General features: G+C 47.6%; 1 protein-coding gene and 1 long non-coding RNA gene across 5 annotated transcripts in view; one reads left to right on the forward strand and one right to left on the reverse strand.

Annotated features, from left to right (window-relative positions):
* The window catches only part of LOC135908381 (uncharacterized), a 397,530-nt gene that overhangs the window by 243,513 nt on the left and 133,296 nt on the right, over positions 1–20,721 (reverse strand). The window lies entirely within an intron of this gene.
* LOC139060125 (uncharacterized) overlaps positions 545–20,721 on the forward strand; it is a 64,694-nt gene continuing 44,517 nt past the window's right edge. For both annotated transcript variants that reach the window (XR_011514621.1, XR_011514622.1), the window contains exon 1: positions 545–885. This is a non-coding gene — a long non-coding RNA (uncharacterized lncRNA). The remainder of the gene's footprint in view (positions 886–20,721) is intronic.

Genomic DNA, 20,721 nt, shown 5'->3' on the forward strand with positions numbered 1-20,721 from the left:
TGCGAGTGCGTGTGACGAGGAGACGAAAGAAGGAGGACACTTCTCTATTTCTTGCACGATGGACAGGATGTCATTTTAGCCGTATGGATGCTTTGGAACGGTCAATGCATTCGTGCGGATGTTACCCAAATCCACACCCATGCTAAACGACGGCTCGACGAATGCGCGTCGTTCTTGCCAACGTAGACCCATAGAGTTTCTCACTACATCACCTAGAGGGAAATCTGGCGCTGCTGCGCTGTGGTATGCATGGGAATGCCGGTATATTGTGGATTCGGATTGGCATCGTTCTCGTAGAGACAGGACGCCTTGAAGACGCGCTTGGCGAGCACCGTTCCGTCTGTCACAATGATTTATTTTCTACTAGAACAGCACCTGAAAAGCTGTTTTAGCGTTATTATTACGCGAAAACATGTTTTGTTTAACTATGAGAACTTGGTATTGTGTGTACGACTACATGTTACGTAAAAGGTATCAACGGGCCGCTAAAGTTGGAGGACAGATGACAAGGTTCGCACTCGCTTTGAAACACTTAGTCGTCTGTTCTTGCTTTTCTTCGCTTGGTCATGTATCGTGGGTGAGTAAAGATGTAATATGCGTGAATGGAAACATTTTATGAAGGTTTTACTTTGAGAACGCGTTATTTGCGTAGCCATATCCACGTTTTAGACGAAGCCTCTTACAACACCAGCCAACACGAGCCTCGCAGACACATATACCGTCATTCCCATGACGGCACGGTGCCCCCTTAAGAAACTCCCATAGACGGTGGCGCCGGATTACCCTTTAGGTGTTATAGTGAGAAACTCTATGCGTAGACCTACATGTCGAACGCAAGGAAGGCCATTCGCAGAATCGTCTTGGGATCTATGCCATTCATGACAGGTGAGTAGTTTGTCGGTGTCCTGTCGAGAAGCTAAATGCTCAGCAAACGATATCTTGATCATTTGCTGAGAATACAGAAACGCGTAGCTGACGCAAATTGTGAAAAAAAAATCTCGATGCCAATGTTTCAAGCACTAACTGTTAATCGCCTATAACATTTACAAAGCTTATAACGTCTGTTTGAGCCAAATGTCTGTTGCTAAATTTGTGTGCAGACGACCTTTTACTTAAGCCTACTGGCTCCCCTACTACCACGACCAGAAACCACAAATCGAGTTACGCGACGGCGACATTGCTTCGCCGAACATGTTATCTATTTTCTCGTCCCCAATACAAGGCTAATTCGCCTGAGTTTTAATTACCCGGTTTAGTGCCCGTTGTGACGTAAACCCGCGCAAGCGATGAAGTCGCTCGGGCAGCACAAGCCGCTCTTACGTCCTTCCAGTTACGCAATATCACCGACAATATAACCCGCATCGTGCGGTTTGTTCTCACGTTAAATTTTCGTCTTGTTCCATCAACCGATTATTTTCTTTTTATGTAAACGGTAAGAGTTAGAAGCCCTTTGGTTCTTTGAGATAAAAACACGGCCTCGGGCAGGGCGGATAAACTACACCCATCTATAAACGCTATACCGACCCACGAAAACTAAGAGCCGCTTTCGCAGAAGCAACGAAAGCGAATTTATGCTACTTGGTGCGTGAGCGCAGAGGCTCTTGGGCGCGGCCAAGCCACGGCTAGCTAGCGATAAAATCCATTTCGCGCTCCCTTCACGGAAAGAAGGGACGTCTACGCGAAAAGTCCTGCGCGTGGAAGCCACGTCGGGCGTATTTCGCGGCGGCATAATGACACGTTGCCCGTTTCCTGCCCCGGCATCCACGCCATTTCCATACAATTGATTAGCAGAGCGTGGACTGCCTTGCTTTGTGCGGGTGCCTGCGCGTTCGCGGCCCGGGGGTGCCTCGCCGGTTCGGAAGATTCGGAAGCCCCGATGCCAACCCACTGGGTGGGCCTCCCCCACGAGCTTCTCATATATTTCGGTGTGTAACCTCGGCTGTAAAACGAGCGAGATCATAACTTACGTCGCGCGTTTTCTTACCGATCGAGGTGAAACAATCGCCTTCTGACCTGATTCGGAGTTACGAGTTTTGAACGAGAAGCTGGTGCGCAGAGGCGGCATTTCGACGGCGCAGAGCAGTGCGTGCTATATGTCAAGTTTCCTTTTAAAAAAAAAAATTACCTGCCGTCCATTAAAAGTTATTAGGGGCGTGTAAATAGTAATTTTCGATACTAAATCGAATACGAATCGAATCGCGCTCGAAGAGAATGGAATTGAATATTTTTCGAGTAGTTTTCGAATAAAAGACCAATCATTTTCACAACTGACATAGAACGATGCCTACTTAAATATTTCCTAATAATTAGCAGGTCTCTGTCCTTACATTGCACGTTATGAAGCGTTGTTTATTACAAAGCGCCTTACAAAGCGCTAAACCTGTCGGTTTAGCGCTTTGTAATCAGGTTTGTAAACAGGTTTTCAATGAAAGCTTAAAAAGAAAGCGGCCGTGCCTTTACATTTTAGATGCGCACTTTACTTAACAGTAAGTGCTCAAATTTTCAAATTTAATCCGCAGTGCCCCACTGCGGCGTCTCGCATAGCTACAGCGCTGCTTTTGGAATCCCATTACATTCAACGGATTGATCGGCCAACCTATTCCGCTGTTTAATTGTAACGATGTGCGAGGCAGATACAGCGTTGCGAACGCGGAAGTCGGCGTCGCCAACGTCAATTTCCTCTCGCGTTGCAGGGAAGCCCCGCGATTTCTGTGTTCCGCAGCGCACCGACGCGGGCGCCTACTCACTGCAGGCTTCGCGCGTGACGCTGTGATAAGCCGTCAGCGGCCGCACTTAACCGCCGAACGCGTTCGACGCCGCCGCGTCGTCAACGCGGCGCCGAAGCGCTCCGCCGCGCGACACACGGTCCCAAGCCACAAACGTGCCCGGCAACAGCGCGGCACAGAGAGAGGGGGGAGGGGGAGGGAGAGGCAGAGGGGGGGGGGCGGTTCCGCGCTTTTATCAGTTACCACAGCTAACTGCAGCTGCTCCCGTAGGAGACGCTGACGTTGTAGTCGCTGGTTGCTGTTATTATTGACGGCGTTTTGTTGTCGATTTCAAGGAAGCCGTTATGCGTCAACTGCATGGGATACATGCACGATGTGCTCTTTCGTTTTATTTGTACTCATTGATTCTATGAAATGGTATGTTGGTGCGCGTACGTGGCGCCGCATACACCCGTTCTGTTACAAAAAACTCTGCGTAACACGATAATCATAATAAAAGCAGCGATTATACAGCGACACCATTTCGCGTGCAAGACAAACATTCCTGGCCGTTAACAAGAACTGTTCCTGGGAGTGCCCCTCGAGTGCTAGGCTTCAAGCAACGTATTTGTGAACGCGAACACGAGAGCCACGAAAGACATGGAAACAGTAATATGTGCGATTCCAGAAGAACAAGGACGATCAAGAAGAACAAGATGAAACTTAGTCAACTTTTGTGACTATTTCACAATCCTGATTTCACCGTGAACACTGTGCTTGTAACACAGCGTCGTAAATGATCCGATGGCCCTGAACCCAAGATAATGTACAGCGAAGCTGTTAGCCTCTAGTTGGTCGGGGTTTTTCGTGGGCACGTTCTGTGCTCACCCAAAAGCAGTACCTCCATCTAGCGGCCGTGGCCACACAGACAGACTCAAACGGCAGCTGAAAAACGGCCTTGTCCTTGAGTTCTCGCGTAACAGGAATATGTTTGGAATTGAAATACAAAGCTATCATGTCGGCAGCTTGTGCGTAAGTGGCACGTTACGAGTTTTCTGACGCGGTTTGCTTTGAAAAATTGAATTCGTTCAATAATTAAGGCACTAGCACTGGGCGGAGGGCTAGAAGAATGAGGATGTGTATGCTGCACTTCCGCACACGTGCGTGCGCGCGTGACCTACGTCACGTCTGTTGCTAGTGCAATGTCGTCTTACGTAGGCAACAGCTTCTCCTGCATCCACTTTCACATGGTGGAATGGGAATAGGGGTGGGCTTTTTTGAATGATGGCGGTCGTATATTCGGCGCTACGTCACAACAGAAATGCACCTGCATCTACTGGAATTCATTCGTGACAACGTAAGAAAGTGGTTATGGAGGTACGTCACATCGACGCACCGACAACGGGAAATGATTAGCCGAAAGCGAGTGGGAAGTATGTTCCAATGTGGCTGATACTATAGCATATCAGCATAGGCAAGGAATCACCTGCGGAGAAGATTCTCGATGACTGAAAAATAGGCCCGAAATAGATCTGTGGGCAGCACAACGTTTTATGAAAAAGGATAAGTGAGAGAGGTGAGAGTAACGTTGGGTGCAGGAAAGGTGCACCCACTGCAGTTCAAAAAAAAAAAACAAAGAAAGAAAGAAAGAACCAGTTGGTTGTATTCTCACTGAAATCACGAGGAAGCATTTGAGGCGAGTGCCGAAGCATGCACTCAGGAAGCAAAACTCAGTTGAAGAAGAGAGAAGTAAATTCGCAGGTACAATGTTGGTATCCAGATGGCGCACGAAATAGGTATGCAAAACCTTGTGAAGAGGCAGGTTCGCCTTCTTTCTGGTTCGAGCAGCGCGTTAATTTGCACAACGGAACGGACGAGTGCAGCCTGTGAACTTAGCCCAAAGAGTTAAAATACATATCATATTGACCGCAAATAAAGATGGGGAGAGTGGAAGAGAACACATAAACGACACGGGTGGTATGATGCAGTAAACACCAACTAGGACAAACTGAAGTTCTTCTGAAGCATATTTAAAATACACTGAAGATAATATGCAGTGAACAAACATAAACGCACTGTTGAATTTCGCCTACGTGCTTTACAAGTGTATCTGCGATACGTAATTTCAAAGGTGCTTATTGTACAAGCGATATACACCCCTCAGTATAGTGCTATAGTGAGGAGCACACATAGAGTAGCACCTTTACTTCATTGAAGATGATCTACAACATGGGTCTTCTGCACACTAGCCTCTCATACCGGTGTACAACGATTTCTAACTTTTGAAAGCAGCAGGGGGAGGTGTCCCTGACATTCTCGAGTCTGCTCGAGTTCGTCAATTCGAGCGTTGGCTGCTCGGTGGAACCTCGCACCAGGTGGTCGTAAGACACTTATTAAGGAAGCCATCACGGACGTTCTTGTACATTCGTGTATTTCCTTTTACCAAATGCGACTTTATACAGACGTGCACGCAGACATATACGAGCAGCTGGATCGTTGGCTGTAGGGAAAAGCCGTCGCTCCTACTTGGGCACATATAGACGTGACAGTCACGAGGGCTCAGTCGTGCGTGCAACATTCATGATTGTCCTTGCGTGCGTCCTGGGACTTATTTTTCGAGCCTGGCCCGGGCGTACACTTAGGTTCCGCGCCACCCCGACCTCTCTTACCTTCTCTTCGAATCGCAACTAAAGGCGAAAAGGACGAGGAGGTCGTTTCATCGGTGCGAAACCCATTATTCGATCGCACAGACTTCTCTCACTGCTTCCGCTTGCATTTGTTATTATTCGGTTCGTCGTGCGCAAGGATTTCGCACTGCCTATGCCGTATGCTGTTTTCTTCAGCGTCGTCGTCTCAGCCAACCCGAACGCCGCCGCCGAATAGCGAGAGAGAGACGCTCACGCGAGCGAATTCGGCCTCTTTATACGCTCTCGCAACTTCCCGACTTCTTTTTCGTTTTTTCCCTTCGATTCTTGCTCTTGCTGTCGACGCGGGGCAATGCGACTTCGGCAATTTCGATTAGGTCTCGTGGGGACACGCACTACGTATATCTGATCGCCGCTTTCCTTCTTCTTTTTTACTTTTTTCTTTCTGCCCCCTTTCCTTTTCGTTTTCTATTGTTCTCCAAGTCGCCTACGCGTTGACGTCTTTTGCGTGCGGGTGAGAAGCGAGCCATGAAAGTCATTGCCCTTTTTCTACGCCCGCGTGTTGGCATCCGTCCAAAACGACTGATGCACGCCCCCCCCCCCCCCCCCCCCCCCCCAGATGCACGCACTCCCAGCATGCGCCAACTCAGGGAAACACGGGTCGCCTAAAACAGGTGGCATGGATTAGAAAAAAAAAAGAAGTTACAGGGTGTCACGCCCCAAAAGTGCACAGTGGTTTATGAGAAATGTCATATAGTGCAGCGCTCGCTATTAATCTTGGCTTCCTGTAGGTTTAACGCCCACCCAAAACACGGTACATGAATGTGTTTGCGCTATGCCTTCACTGCAACCGGCCAGGGTGACCGGGACTCGAACCCTTCACCTCGTGCTCGGCAGCAGAACGTCATAGCACAGAGCTACCGCAGAGGATGGTGGCAAGGCTACCAAAGGTACAATTGAACGCTCTCAGTTGGTAAACGACGTATGAAAGGTTCAAAACTGGCTAAATTGTCGATTTTCACCTCTCAGAGCCAGGGAGACGCACTTTTGAAAAAACGCGCTAACTAGAAAGCACAACATGAGTAACAAAGACAGAAACACGGTTACACAGGAAATTCGCGTCGTGATTCTGTTGTGTTTTTGGAGTCAGCGTGTTCTCAAAATTCTAACGTGGAAGAGATAGCTAGCCCCATTTACTTATCTACTCGCAGAGACGCCTCAGGCGGTTTTGGGGTTCCCAAATCAATTCCGACTATATCCAAGGTTGCTTAAGCTGCTCCCAAAGCCTACTGGTACACGCGCGTTCCTGCATACCGCCCCAATTCAGAGGGCGCCCGCCACAGCAGGGAGTTGAACCCGCGACCTCGTTCGTGCACCGTAAAATGCAGGGGCCTCTCGCAATTCATTTCCCATTCTTTGCGCGCTTCGTGTCATTGACTTGGGCGAGGCCACCCGACGCTGGTATCGCCGTCAGGATCTGCCATTGAGCGTAACATATCACACGCGAGAGAAAAAAATAAAAGAAAGAAACTAAATGAAATGAATCGTAACAGAATACGGTCCCGCGCTCAAGTGCGCAACAATGAAAGCGCTCGCACCAACGGCAATACCTAAGCATGACCTCAACCGCCCGTTCCCTTCCTGCAGTTTCGGCGAGCCCATTCTTTGAAGGAAAAAAAAGAAAAAGCCGGAGAGTGCTAAACGCGCAGGAGTCGCCAATGTATAACTGAAGAATATTGGGAAAAAAAAAAGCTCTGCGATTGCCATCAGATTGCGCTGTGCCGCCAGATCACGCTTAAACCGGGGCTCCGTGGTGACGAGGTAATGAGACGGCGCTTCGTTCGCCGCCATGCATCCTAATGCCATTATATATATATTTTTTCCCGCAAGCGTGGCAACCACGACTAACAACCTCCTTTTCTCTATATCAGCAACAGCCGCTTTCCTATGCCACGAAGCCGTCCCCGTGTGCATTTTCGCTTCAGCCGCGCTATCGCATCTTTTCTTTTCCTGCTGATTTCGCTGGGAGAACGCCGCTAAATTGTCCTGCTATCTACTCGCTGCTGCGGCGACTTTCACTTGTCTCAGCAGAGTCCGTGACTCAGAGGCAAACGAAGCGCGAGAACAAATAGCAGCGAGTTAGCCCGATACCCGTCTAGCATGCATACCGCGTACGCTGGCTGCCTCTTGTGCGCCGTTTGCTGACGACTGATCGTACCTCAAATGAAGCACCCCCCCCCCAACCCCCCCCTCCAAAAAAAAAATATAGAAGAGGAAACTTGCAAGCTACAATATTGCGGAAACAGTGGTGTAGAGATGAAGCCCGCTAAAGCAAACAAGATTCCTACACCTTTGTCTTTGTCATCTTCTGTTCAGCGCATAGGAACTGCAGATACTGCGCCAGCATGGCTTTATCATCAGGAATTTGCCGCAGTGCCACAAAATTTATGAAAGCTGTTCAGTGCCAGGTCGACCGCTACGGGAGTGAGGAATGCGTAGGCTGTCGGCGTCCATTGTCGGCATTGCCAATAAAATTATAACGAGCGATGCTACAGGCTATAGTGACTAAACATGGTGTGCTGGGCGACTACAATGGGTGAGACCCCGGTCATAGGCCAGGGCGTTTTCTCCATTATCTCTTCATTTTATGACGATAAACAATTAACCGCATGGCTGCTTACTGGCTATGCGATGATGCTGCCGAACTCGCGCACGTTAAAGAACCCTGGGTAGAGAAAAATCATCCTGAACCCTGCATTGCGGCGTCGCCAATAGCCCCAGGTCTGCTTATGTACGCGGAAATCAATGAATAAACGAATCAATCAATCGATCATACAATCAATATTTCTGAACGCTCCCCCCTTCCTTACCACCACTTGGTGAGCTGAGTTAAAGGGTCTTTAAAAAATAAATGAATAAATAAATAAATAATTCGCCGCTCCCCGCAACCGATCCAGAGATTACGCAATCTCCTCATGAATAGGAGCTTGATCTGCTGTCAGTGAAATCGCACAGCCAGTATGCGAACCGGCGCTCCACCTCGCGAGTGAGATGCAGCTCACTCGAGTGGGCAGGCCTGCACTGCATTTCGTGACTATGTTATGAAAACAACAACAACCACAACAACAACAACTTTGGAGCCCCATTTTTGTCCTGCCATACCGTCCTGTTAAAACGAGCCAAAAGCAAAGCTTTCGAATGTGTCAAAGCCACCAGAGTATTCCAATTTATATTGGTAATAGTTTACTGGCAAATCGTTTTCCTCTACCCTGAAACTAACCCGAGCTTGTTTTCACCTCGCAGAAAGCAGGAAAGAAAAGTACTGTTTTCGCAACAATCGCGCATCCATTGAGGAGGCAGCCATATGATGAAGAAGCAGTTCGAAATGGTAACGGGTGGCAGGATCGGGGGAAAAGCGGAAGGAGGCGACGTTGCCTCAGAGAAAGTGAATGCACATAGCGTCGAACGGGGCGCTGGGGCTTAGAAACTGTAATGTGTTGCCATGCGCGTGCGCGTGTGTGTATACGCTCTGGCTCCTAGAAATAGCCTCGGCGCCGGTGACTGAGGCCTGTTGCTAGGGCGTCCGTTTCAGCCCGCGACAGAGCCGGGCCGGGCCGCTGGTGGCTGCTCGCGCACGGAGAGCCCATTCACTGCACGCAGCGACGCGCGGGCCAATCGTGCTCCCCTGGCGGAGGATCGGAACAGACACACGCGAAGTGCATATGTGTGTGCGCGTGTCGGAAGGTACGAGCTCGGGGCACGGTCGGATGCCTGCGCACGCATGCGCCGACTCGACCGACAGGCGTGACGTAAGAGGCGTTACTACATTTTTCTACCCGCCTCGCCGGAGGAGGAGATGGCGGGAAGTCCGACGTGGCTGGAGCTAAAGGGTGCGCGAGCTCGGCATATATCACTTAATGTTCCAGTTGCTTTGATCTTATTTTTCATTTAACGGAAATTAAAAAATTATGGGGTTTTACGTGCCAAAACCACTTTCTGATCATGAGGCACGCTGTAGTGGAGAACTCCGGAAATTTCGACCCCCTGGGATTTAGCAGAAATGCCGAGTGACAATGCTGCTTGCACAGAAGACATACATACATACATACATACATACATACATACATACATACATACATACATACATACATACATACATACATACATACATACATACATACATACATACATACATACATACATACATACATACATACATACATACAATATATATAATATAAAATTATTTGGAACTACGATAGAATTTTCATAAAACGATTGAGATAGTGCTAGTCTCCATGCTAGTCAGCTTTTCCTAACGCTTGGCTTAGTTCAGCTAACGGTAATGACGTTAATGAGCCATTGTCTCATCCCCGGAATACAAGGCTCTCCGTCGGCCGTTACAGACCGGCCTAGCGTGGATGGTTTTCGTACCTTGCCAGATTCGCCCAAGTATTGGGAAATAAAGGAGAAAAAACGGGAGATCGACGGAGAGAATGAGTTGGCTGATAGGCCGGATTAAATGCGATGTAAAGAAGTTGGAAGCAATACTAATTACACTCAATTACACTAATACAAAAAAAATTGTCTTTAACATGATTGATAATAATAATAATAATAACAACAACAACAACAATAATAATAATAATAATAATAATAATAATAATGAGTGAGTGAGTGATTAAACGTCATTATTAAAACATTAGCACGGGCAAACACTAATGCATGCAAGAGGGACAAAAAAGACGAGAAAATGGATAGAGAATGCGAGTTGCTACGTAAGCTCGTCATAAGTATTTCGAGCACATCTGTGCTTGTGAAGAAAAGTATTTCACTGCACTGAAAGCTGTTCTTTCAAAGCCACTAAATGGCCTTGAAAGGATCCAAGTATTGTCACAAGCAACAACGGATGATTGACGCGAGCCCTAAATTTGTGGCGCAAGTTATTGCAAGTGTCGCAACGATAGCGCTCGAAATACGCGTGATATATATATATATATATATATATATATATATATATATATATATATATATATATATATATATATATATATATATATATATATATATATATATATATATATATATATATATATATGTAAGCAACGAACACTGCGCCTTCACTACAAGACCCTGTTATTCTCGGAAATCGAGGTGCCTAGAGGACATTGAGGAGACAGTCCCACAAGCGGCGGGCTGCATGCCTGCAGCCTCGCCGCCACCCCTGGTTCGACCCCCTCTTCGCTGACCGCAGGCATCTCCCTCCGCCTCGAGTCCGGCGTTTTACGACCCTGGCGGTGTACAGTAGCCTGTGTCGCAGAGAGAGTAAAGTGGCATTTCAAAGAGAAAGGTTGTGTGTCTGCTTGCTCCCCCAAGTTCGCGAGGCGCCCTTGTTGCGTGGGAGCCGCTTGGGGCGAGTGTACGCGTGAGCTTTACTTTGCGTCGCGTTTTCTGGCCCACAGTGGCACATTCGCGGGCCGCTCTCGGCCAGAGCTAGTTTTGTAGTTTTGTAACCAAGTGCGCGGTTAGCTAGCTGAGTCCGCGGTAGAGAACCCCCTTTTTGTTTACATATACATATACATATATATATATATATATATATATATATATATATATATATATATATATATATATATATATATATATATATATAGTATACAGTCGGTGGACCATTATAGTTACAGAATGGGTGCCAAGGCACGGGAAGCGAAGTCGAAGACGGCAGAACATTAGGAGGGGTGATGAAATTAGGAAATTCACAAGCGCAAATTGGTATCAGGTAGCGCAAGACAGGGGCAATTGGATATCGCTGGCAGAGGCCTTCGCCCTGCAGTGAACATAAACATAGGATGGAGAAGATGACGGTGAGGGCGATGATGATCTAATTCCAATTATTTACTTGTCAAGCAATACTACCGTTAAGCTTACTTCGAGCTATCAGTACCTAGAGTTCCCTAGCTGCAGTCGCCTGATCAGGAAAAGCCAAATGGACAGGATCCTTAAACATGCTAGCCGCTTTCTTGGCCTCATCGAACGTGATATGAAACACACTTAGACACATACAATGAGCTAGCCAAGAATACATTAATTCGAACAATAGTCTATTACGAGTTAGTTTTATGGGACCCGGCCCAAGAGCACATAGCTCATGCGATTGAAAACCTGCAAAATCGTTGGTGCTAGATTTATATTTTCTGAATCGTTCACGTGGCATCAGCATCACACTGTTAATGCGACGTGCTCACATCGAAAGATTATCAGTTCGTCGCGCAATACCCTGTTTCACATCATTTCACAAACTTTATTCCCGCCCGTTAAGGCCTTTAAGACCTTTTTCTTTTTTCGTTATTTTTTCCATACCCCGCCTGCTATACTCCCTCGTCGTGATCATCCTTTCAAAATGAAAAGGTGTATGTTGCCGCACATCCCGATACGCTCAATCATTCATAACACAGGCTACAGCTGAGTGGGACGACCTGCCTTTTCATATTGCAATGGAACATTGGTCTCACGAATTTAAAAAAAGAAAACTGTTTTTGGACGTATCTCATGTCCTGGCTGCTTGCAGGTGTAGATGTGGAGCATAGAGGTTAGTGGAACATACCGAATCTGGGGGACTGGAAAAAAACCAGGCAGTTCCACATAACAATAACAAAAAAGAATGCAAAAAAAAGCAATAACTGTAAGCAAAATTGAAGAACAAGTGAGGTGGTGTTTCTCTTTTTCTTTATTTTTTACTGCGTGATGCTCTGGCAGCGTTGTCCAGTTTATCGCGAGTCCAGAGTGTCGGAGGGCTGACCGCATAAAAGGTTTCCAAAACAATGTTTTGCCCTAACAGTGCCCCCGAATCAAGTACAAAAGGAAGCGTCAATCTTTTAGTGTTGTTCGAACAATCTACCGCGCATGTAAATATTGAGATATACCAGCTGATGCTCAAGATTTCCTATTAGGCTGAACGAGACTGCTTAATAAGCAACTAAATCTGAGCCCGCAACGGGCTTTGTTTTTGTCGCAGTTCAACGGCTTCTCAATTTAGCTATTTTACTTTAGTGCCAGAACAGCGTAGCTCTGACATAACACTTTATTCGTTCATGGTTGTAATGAAAGCATTAATCTTTAGGGGCAACCCGAATGAAGTTTAGTTTTCCACCTATAGGAACGTCGTTTACAAAGCATATCCAGGATTTCGTTGTTTCGATCATTCGTCCGTACGAATTGTGGACGACATATGTGTCCACTAAATTTTCGGCACCTTCACGAAACCGGTTACTAGTGAGTAGCGATGCATTCCCCTTTCACAGTTTTGCCATGTTTAACAGATCTATAGGCTATTATAGAAAGGATTCAATGAAACGGACTCTCTTTTCCTTCTCTGGTCTCCTCGTTTCTTTTTTTTCTAAGTGTTGTTTCATTTCCCGCTCCACTACTAAGCCCCTTTCTTTTTACGTAGTTCAGCCTTTTCACTTTGTGCGGGTGCAGCGAAACGAGCACGCACCATCTTTGTGAGTGCCCTCGTTCTAACTTTCAGAGAGCAGCGTCCTTCGAGCGGCCAATGGCGCGGCTCTGCGTGCATTTGCGGTCATCTTTCACGCTCGTACAAACACTTCCATGTAGCGCGCATTGAGCAACAGAAAGCTGTATCGGGAATTTCTCATGTTGCTCTATAATTTTCTCATTCATAATGTTCATGTAATAATATTTAAGAAGCTGATTGATTTATTAAGACGTATTAGTTAATTAGGAGGAATGAAAAGAATAATAATTTGAGTATCTCCAAACGACGGCAAACAAAATTACCTTCGTTCTGTCCAGCTACGTGGCATTCGCACATTTTTAAACACTGGCTAAAGACAGCTGGTACACTCTGTAGATGATCAGCAATTAATCGACTTTGTGTTCCGAACACAGTACACCACTAACTGACAGCGAACGCCCAACAGATATATAGTAGGTTCACGGGCCAAAGTCTCTGAAACACAGAGAGATAAAAGTGGTTATCTTCGCACTGGCGATGTTTTCGATGGTGCATTATCAAAACGCAGCTCCACGACAGTGTCGCGTTTCCTGAGGACGTTTGCTTCGCATATTCCTTCTATCTGCCTTTACACATCAGTGCTCCGGCAAGTACACCACAACGTGGGGTAAACCAGCGGCAAAAACAAAGAGAACATTGATTCCAAACGGCGCGCCACGACGGGACCGCGCCACAGCAGCCGGGAGCAACCGACGGTCTCCCACGACCACCGAAAGTGACAGTCGCTTTTAATCAGAGCCGTGGCACGGAGATCGGTGTTTCAAAAAGAAAAAAAAAGAGGAGATCAAGAGCACTGGCCCGCCAGAAGTCAACCCCTGATGGCGGCGACGTCAAAGGCCGACCTGCGATCACTACGCACAGGATGTGACACTGCACTCATATCCCCTCACCGTTCACCTGGCGCGTTGGGCAAACGCGGACGGATGCCACGTCCACGTACAGCGACAGACCGTACGTGCCCCTGGCATGCCAGTTCATGTGAGCCTGTCCTGCAGTATCGTGCAGCGTTGCCGAAGGCTGAGCTCGCCGCCGCAGGTCGCTCTGCGCGACGAATTCAGGATCCGTGTTTCGCGTCTTCAGCGTATGTGTGTGAACTGACGTAACGTTCCAATGGTGTCTTTATGCGACCTGTCGTGAGCTGTCTTTAGTGTACCTGAGCTGACCTTACATTCCAGTGTGCTCTATGTGACTTCTCTATGCAAATGTTATCTCATCTGACGTCAAGTTTGACTTCAGCATTTTCAGTTACCCTTGTTTTGTCCAATGTTCTTCTTGTCTTTGCATTTTGCGTGTCTATCCGTTCTATGTGAAAACGAGTAGCCGGCGCCGCTTGCATGAAGGCGCTAGTCTCTGGTGCCAGGTGCATGTTGCGCTGGTTCCTGTTGCACCTTTCGCGATAGCCTTTTCTGCTGCATAAAAAGAACGTATAGCTTGCTTAAATGCCACCTAGTTCTTGTAGAGTGCCTTGAAATGTAAGCTAATCGTGAACAACGCTCGAAAAAGTAAAGACGCGCTCCATAAGTTACCCAGGGCACGACACCGAGTGTCTGTACCCAGTGACAATCGAAAATTCCATACAGCCCCCTGTAGCCCCGCGCTACATACCCCCCAAAAAGCGGCATCTAGACCAGTGATGCAAAAAAGACGATGCAAAAAATATCATTATCAGGAATGGCTCATACCCCCGTAGGCAAGCAAAGATGCAATCGGTGAATATGAATGATGAAACGAAAGAAAGAAAGAAAGAAAGAAAGAAAGAAAGAAAGAAAGAAAGAAAGAAAGAAAGAAAGAAAGAAAGAAACAAAAAAAAAAAAGAAAGAAAGAAGGAAAGAAAGAAAGAAAGGAAGGAACCGTTTAGGTATATTGCATTAGGTGCTCGTATGTCTCATTGAGGAGGTGGACCTGTACAGCGCCATACGTTTGCTTAACACTGCGACTCGTTATGACTCGCAAGCAGTCTGACCCCTCCAAGTGTATGACGTATTGCATTACCACGTGTGCAGCGGGCTTCGCCTTCACGTATTAAAGGAGTCTAACATGCTGCCGAATTTTTTAAAGCAATACGCGCCGATGGAACTGAGCATGAATTGCAGGAATATTAAGCTTAAGTTCAAGGTCACTGCAATTCATGCTTCTTTTTTTCTTTCTTTCTGCCTCTCTCTTAAAGAAAAAATACATCTTAAATTCAATTGTGCGGTTGAATGTGCCGAACCTACATAATGGGCCATGGGGGATACCGTAGTGATGTGCTCTGATTTAATATTGAGCACCTTGGTTTCTTTGACGTGCACCAAAAGCAGGACTAGCGAGTGTTTGTTTGTTTGTTTGTTTGTTTGTTTGGTTGTTTGTTTGTTTGTTTGTTTGTTTTAAGCAATGCGCCTTGATAGGGGTGCGCACTGTTGCTACCGGGGATCGAACACTCTACCTCGTGCTCAGACGCACTACGCCCCAGCCACTGTGACACCCCGGCAAGTGATAGCTCATGTTATTACGCTATTTTGAATGTAAATTTATGTTCTGCGAGAAAACCTACGTGCCTTGCCCATAAAACACAAAGCTTGATGGAGAGCGTACGACATGCGCTCCTTGTGGGCCGCGGACCACGAAGAGCGCTCACTATTTAATAAGCCCAATAACATATGGTACAAATATATGACCTTTGCACATGAACTGTGCTCAAGAAGTAGTTAGATTGCTTTACGAACCAGTCTGTTTACGTCTACAAAACTAAAACAGCGCATGAAATGAAAAGGAAGAAAGAAAAAAAATCTACTGCTCTACTGGGCAAACATCAATGAGAGACTGCAGTTTCAATGTGCGCCTCCGGACGAAGCTACACTGTCAATGTTTTCTATCCTTTCTTTCTTTGTGATCCCATAAACTCGTTCCCTCTGCGTAGGGTAGCAAATCGGACACACGTCTGGTTAGCCTAAATGATTTCCCTGTCTCTCTCATCACGCCTCTTGAACAATTTTTTTTTTCTTTTCCCCCAGCGTACGAGGACAGACGGAAGACCTTGACAACACAATGCGCTTGTGTTGTAGCATAGTGCATCGGATAGCGCATTGTGCTGTCAACGTCGACCTGCCCTCTGTCGTCGTCCGCTGGCGTAATAAAAAAAAATGTTATCCAAGTTATAGTACCAAGTAGAACTTGTTGCTGGGGGAGTTGGTTGGGATCTAAAGAATACATTGTTGCGCCAAAAAAGGAAAATAAAGACTTGGGAAGGAAGAGTTCAATCGCGCTCAATCTGTCGTTTCGTACTCTTCCTTCCCAAGACATTATTTTTCTTTTTTGGCGCAACAGTGTATTCTTTATAGTACCAACATGCCCAACATACAGCGGTGTTATAGAACACGTAGGTGGTTTGAGCTCCTGCGCTGGTGCATGGATTTAGGCGCACTCATCGCACGCCGGCGGAATCGAGCGTCCTGATTGGGCGGTGAGAGCGGCGAGTCCTTTCGCTGTCTCCGAGCCGTTTGATGGATTGCCTTCCGATCGATCCCCACACGCATTCGTGTGATAGGGCTCCTCGCACCGAGGTCGCAGCAAGACGACGTCCCGCTAGCAGTACACGTACGCGTGGTCTTCCGGTGGCAGTTAGGAACAATACACCTTGCTTCTGGTTCTTATTCGTTTTCTTTTAGCAGCGATAACTGCTGAAGGGTGACACGTTCTCCACTTTTCGCTTCGTCTGTTGTAGGGAACCATTATCGCGTGTCCTTGGCAGAAGTCGAGAGAACAGTTTCTTTGCTTCCAACCAAAATTCTATTACAGGTTTGCAGCCTACGTGCCGTCCTTGTGCCGTCATCGTGTCTCTGTTGGAGCTGGATATCATTGAAATACATGATAAATGAGATAGGGGCAAGGTTCGACTTTCTGAATGTACTCGACGTGCCGCATTTCCAGAATCTCGGAACTTAAAGTAAAGAACCTTCTTGAGTGTCTGGTGAGTTTGTCCAAGGATGCGTAGAACTGGCAGCTTTAAGCTTAATGTAAAAAAAAAGAAAGTGTTTCTTACTTCAAATTTACTAAACTTAGCATAACGTAATCGTTCTGTGATTGCCGTTACCGCCTTCTCATTACTGCTCACCCGCAGTCGCTCACTTCACGAGCAGCCCTCGGCAGGCAGCATCGGTAACGGTATAGAACAGTCAAGCTAGGTACGCTAACCAGCTCCGTTGTTTCATCGTCTCTTAAGAATGTTGTATTAACTTTCATCCACCGTAAACAAAAGCGTGATTTCTATTTGTTTGTTCTTTCAGAAACATTGATGCTGTTTATAGTTTGTGGTTATCTGTCGTATACATAGTTCAGGCTGCATTTAGCAACAGAATTAGGCGGGCAGCCAAATCTTCTTTGCTGCATGCGCTCTCTGTGTTGCCACGGGCGCCCAGCTCCAATCCGCCGCGAGGCACGAGCTCCCGAGTCGCCCATTTCCTGTCCTGGCCCGGTTTCGTTTATCCGGAGTGCATTAGCGGACGCCGCAAATTGGTACAGAAGCGGGCATCCCCTGCCTCCGACGTGCGCAAGCCCGGCCGCCGTCGTTTCGGGCACTGTTAATTGTTTGTGTGTCAGCCGGCGCTTACCCGGGGCGGTCGATGCACCGGAGCTCCTTCGTTCGCCAGCGGAAGGCGCACCGAGACAGACGCCGAAGCGAGTCTGGGCCGAGCGCACGCGAGAAATTACCTTTCGAGAGCTTTCACTGCTTGGGGCGTTGAAAAAGAAAAGTGAATAAAAAAAAGAGGGGAAGCTGAATGGGCGATAAGTTTCTGCGACGCACCCACGGTGGTAATTTCACGGAAGGACAAAGGTAAAACGGACGCCTAGCAATAATTAAAAAAAAAAGAGGGAAGAAACTTCACGGGAACTTGAAGCACATGCCTGTGAAGGGTGAGGCACGATTGTTTCTGTCTTTATTGTTTTTTTTTCTCTCACGCTCAAATTTCTCTTCCAACTCTCTCGGGATTGGAGCGTCGTGAAACTGCGGCTGCCGAAGCATAGTTGCGTCGAGAATGCCAGCCGGACTGAATTAAAGCAGCGTATAACTTATGTGTGAGGAGAACGCAAGACGGTATGCTGTTAAGTCTTTGTAGTGCCGTGCTGCACTTCAGCGGATGAGAGTTTTTAAAGCCAATAGTTTCATTTGGCCCTTTCGCCCGTTCTTTGTGGCAGTCGCGCTTTCACCGGCGCTGTACAAAGGTGCCGATGCACAGGCCACGTGCTGGCGCGCGAGAGCTATGGGACGTCCGCAAGTTTACATGGGGCGCGATCGAAGATTGTTGTTCGAAACGCGCGTTCACTTTGCGTTCAGTTTCGCCTCACGCGATTGGCCTAGGCCGCACGTTAGGTGCACGCTTAGATGCACGTTAAGGAACCCCAGGTGGTCCAAATTTCCGGAGTCCCCGCTACGGCGTGACTCATTATCAGATCGTGGCTTCGGCACCTAAAACCGCGTAATATATTTTGAATAGCTCTCTTGAAGGCATTCAGATTTTAATGCACCCTTGAGTTATAAATATCTTCAAAGTCGCACCTAATTCGAGATATTTATCATCAAATTTCAACGGTAGATTCGGACAACATCGAAACCGAGCGACGCGGGAGTGCAGGAAAGGCGGCCTCGCTATCATATCATACCGAAACGCCCCGTGACGACAAGCATGGAGACGTGGGAAACCCAAGGTATCGCCAAGTCGCGGCAGCAGCCGATGCGGCCCGCTTTGCCTGGCAAGCGTGCGCCGCTATGTGTCGGGCCAGGATCTGCTGCTGTAATGCAAGCTTCGCCCAACACTTCTTTACGGGTCGTTGCCGTGTGATGCGCAGCGGGACGCGCTTCGTCTCGACATTGCCTAGATTGAGCTTTGGAATTTGATGATGAATATCTCGAATTGGGGTGTGATAGTCAAGATTTTTTAAAGCATGCACGTGGATGAAAATTTTATTGCCTCAAAATTTGCTATGTAGACAACTGCCCCCAAGGCACCAATAAAAAAAGTTACGTAATGAATTTTCGTTCATTAGTCTGCTGAAGCTCACGTTATTACAGCAAAGTACGTCCACCTCACCGAGGGACTCGTCTGCAAAAACGGCGCGTTCGCTGTGCTCATTACTGATTCATGAAAAAGATCTGCATTGTCTTAAAAGAGAAGTAACAAAGAAGAAAAATTGAGAAAAAAAGAGAAACACCCTGCATGTATGAGATCATCGTCACTTGCACTTCACTCCTCGAAAAATCAGGACGTGTGTCGAATGAGCTCATGAACAACACATTGCAATGTGATGATCCTGTTTTAAATCATGGATTCAGGACCTCACAGAAGTGCGCCGTAATCATAACGAATTTTTCTCGCTCTTACAGCTAAATCGCTACTGCATTTTCTTTTCATATCAGAAACTTCCTCCATCTTGCAGGTTATCTATTACCTTGAATGCTTATGCTACTTGGAAAATTGGCTGGAAGGCATCCTAGCAAGAACTGACGATGACACGTGCTACGGACACGACACGCAAGCTCCTGCATCGTCCCCACACCCGCGTCGAATGCTTTTACGCATTTCGAGGTTTTAGATAAGAAATCATAATCGTAGGGGGGTAGGCATCCATGCGCGTAGGCACTAATGCGACGAATATCACGCGTGTAGTGTGAATTGGGATGGTAATGTCGTATAAGATGGCAAGAAAAAAAACAGCAAAACAAGGGGGGCACACACACACACACACACACACACACACACACACACACACACACACACACACACACACACACACACACACACACACACGCACGCGCACACACACACACACACACACACACACACACACGCATACACACACACACACACACACACACAAATACAACACGGGCGTGAAGAAACATCTGCTATGGAAGTAATTAGACACATATGGGTAACAGCGCAAACAGACGACCATAAGAAGGCAGACACGTACACACAAACGCTGTGTGTACACAGCGCTTGTGTGTGCGTGTCTCCCTTCTTGTGGTCGTCAGTTTGCGCTGTTACCCATACGTTTCAAGATGAACCAACTCGCCCAAAAAGAAGTATTGAGGGAATTTATTAGGCTCCCCTCTTGAGAGCCTACATACACAGCGGGCACGAGAACGTTAATGTAATATCTATAGAATAAATTTATTATCGTACGGGCGAGTACCCTGAAGTGCTACTGGGAAAGTGCACGGCTTGCTTACCCGGAAGGCATAATTATTTTTTCTTTTTTGTGATTAGCGTCGCGAGCGTAATAACTATACGTGCACTCAATTTCGGTCTCACACAGGCGTATACAAGAGCCGCATCGAGGCTTAATCCAGCGGAACAGAGCTCAAGCGCTCGCTTCTCCTCCCACCAAGCGCGCGCACTCGCGACACAAACGACAACACGCACCACCGGGCGCGTCAACAACAACAGTGGCAAACAAATAGCGTAACAACAACGTCCCCAACGTCCCAAAGCAAAGAGAGCAAGCAGAGAGACGCGTAAACAGCGCGGTCCGCCGAGTGCCGGCGTTCGATGCTCGACCGCGCCCGCCCAGCGGCTCTCCTTGGCGCCCGACGCGGTGGCATCGACTCCGGCGAGGTGACCCGCGCCGATTCGGTGTCAGAGCGGCGTGGTCCTCGCAGGAGGCCCGGCCGGCGCCACCCGAACGGCTGCGCGTGCACGGAGGAAGAAGGCGCGCCGGACGGCAGGTTCAACGACCAGCGCGATTGGCCCATTTCGACACGCGCGGAGAAGGTGGACGGACGTATTTTGTGGGGGACCTGTGGCCGGCGCCGCTTTTGGTCCCCGCTGTCGCGTTTGCACGCATCGGCGCCACCGAG

The sequence above is a fragment of the Dermacentor albipictus genome, chromosome 5, assembly GCF_038994185.2.
Source record: "Dermacentor albipictus isolate Rhodes 1998 colony chromosome 5, USDA_Dalb.pri_finalv2, whole genome shotgun sequence".
Lineage (NCBI taxonomy): Eukaryota > Metazoa > Arthropoda > Arachnida > Ixodida > Ixodidae > Dermacentor > Dermacentor albipictus.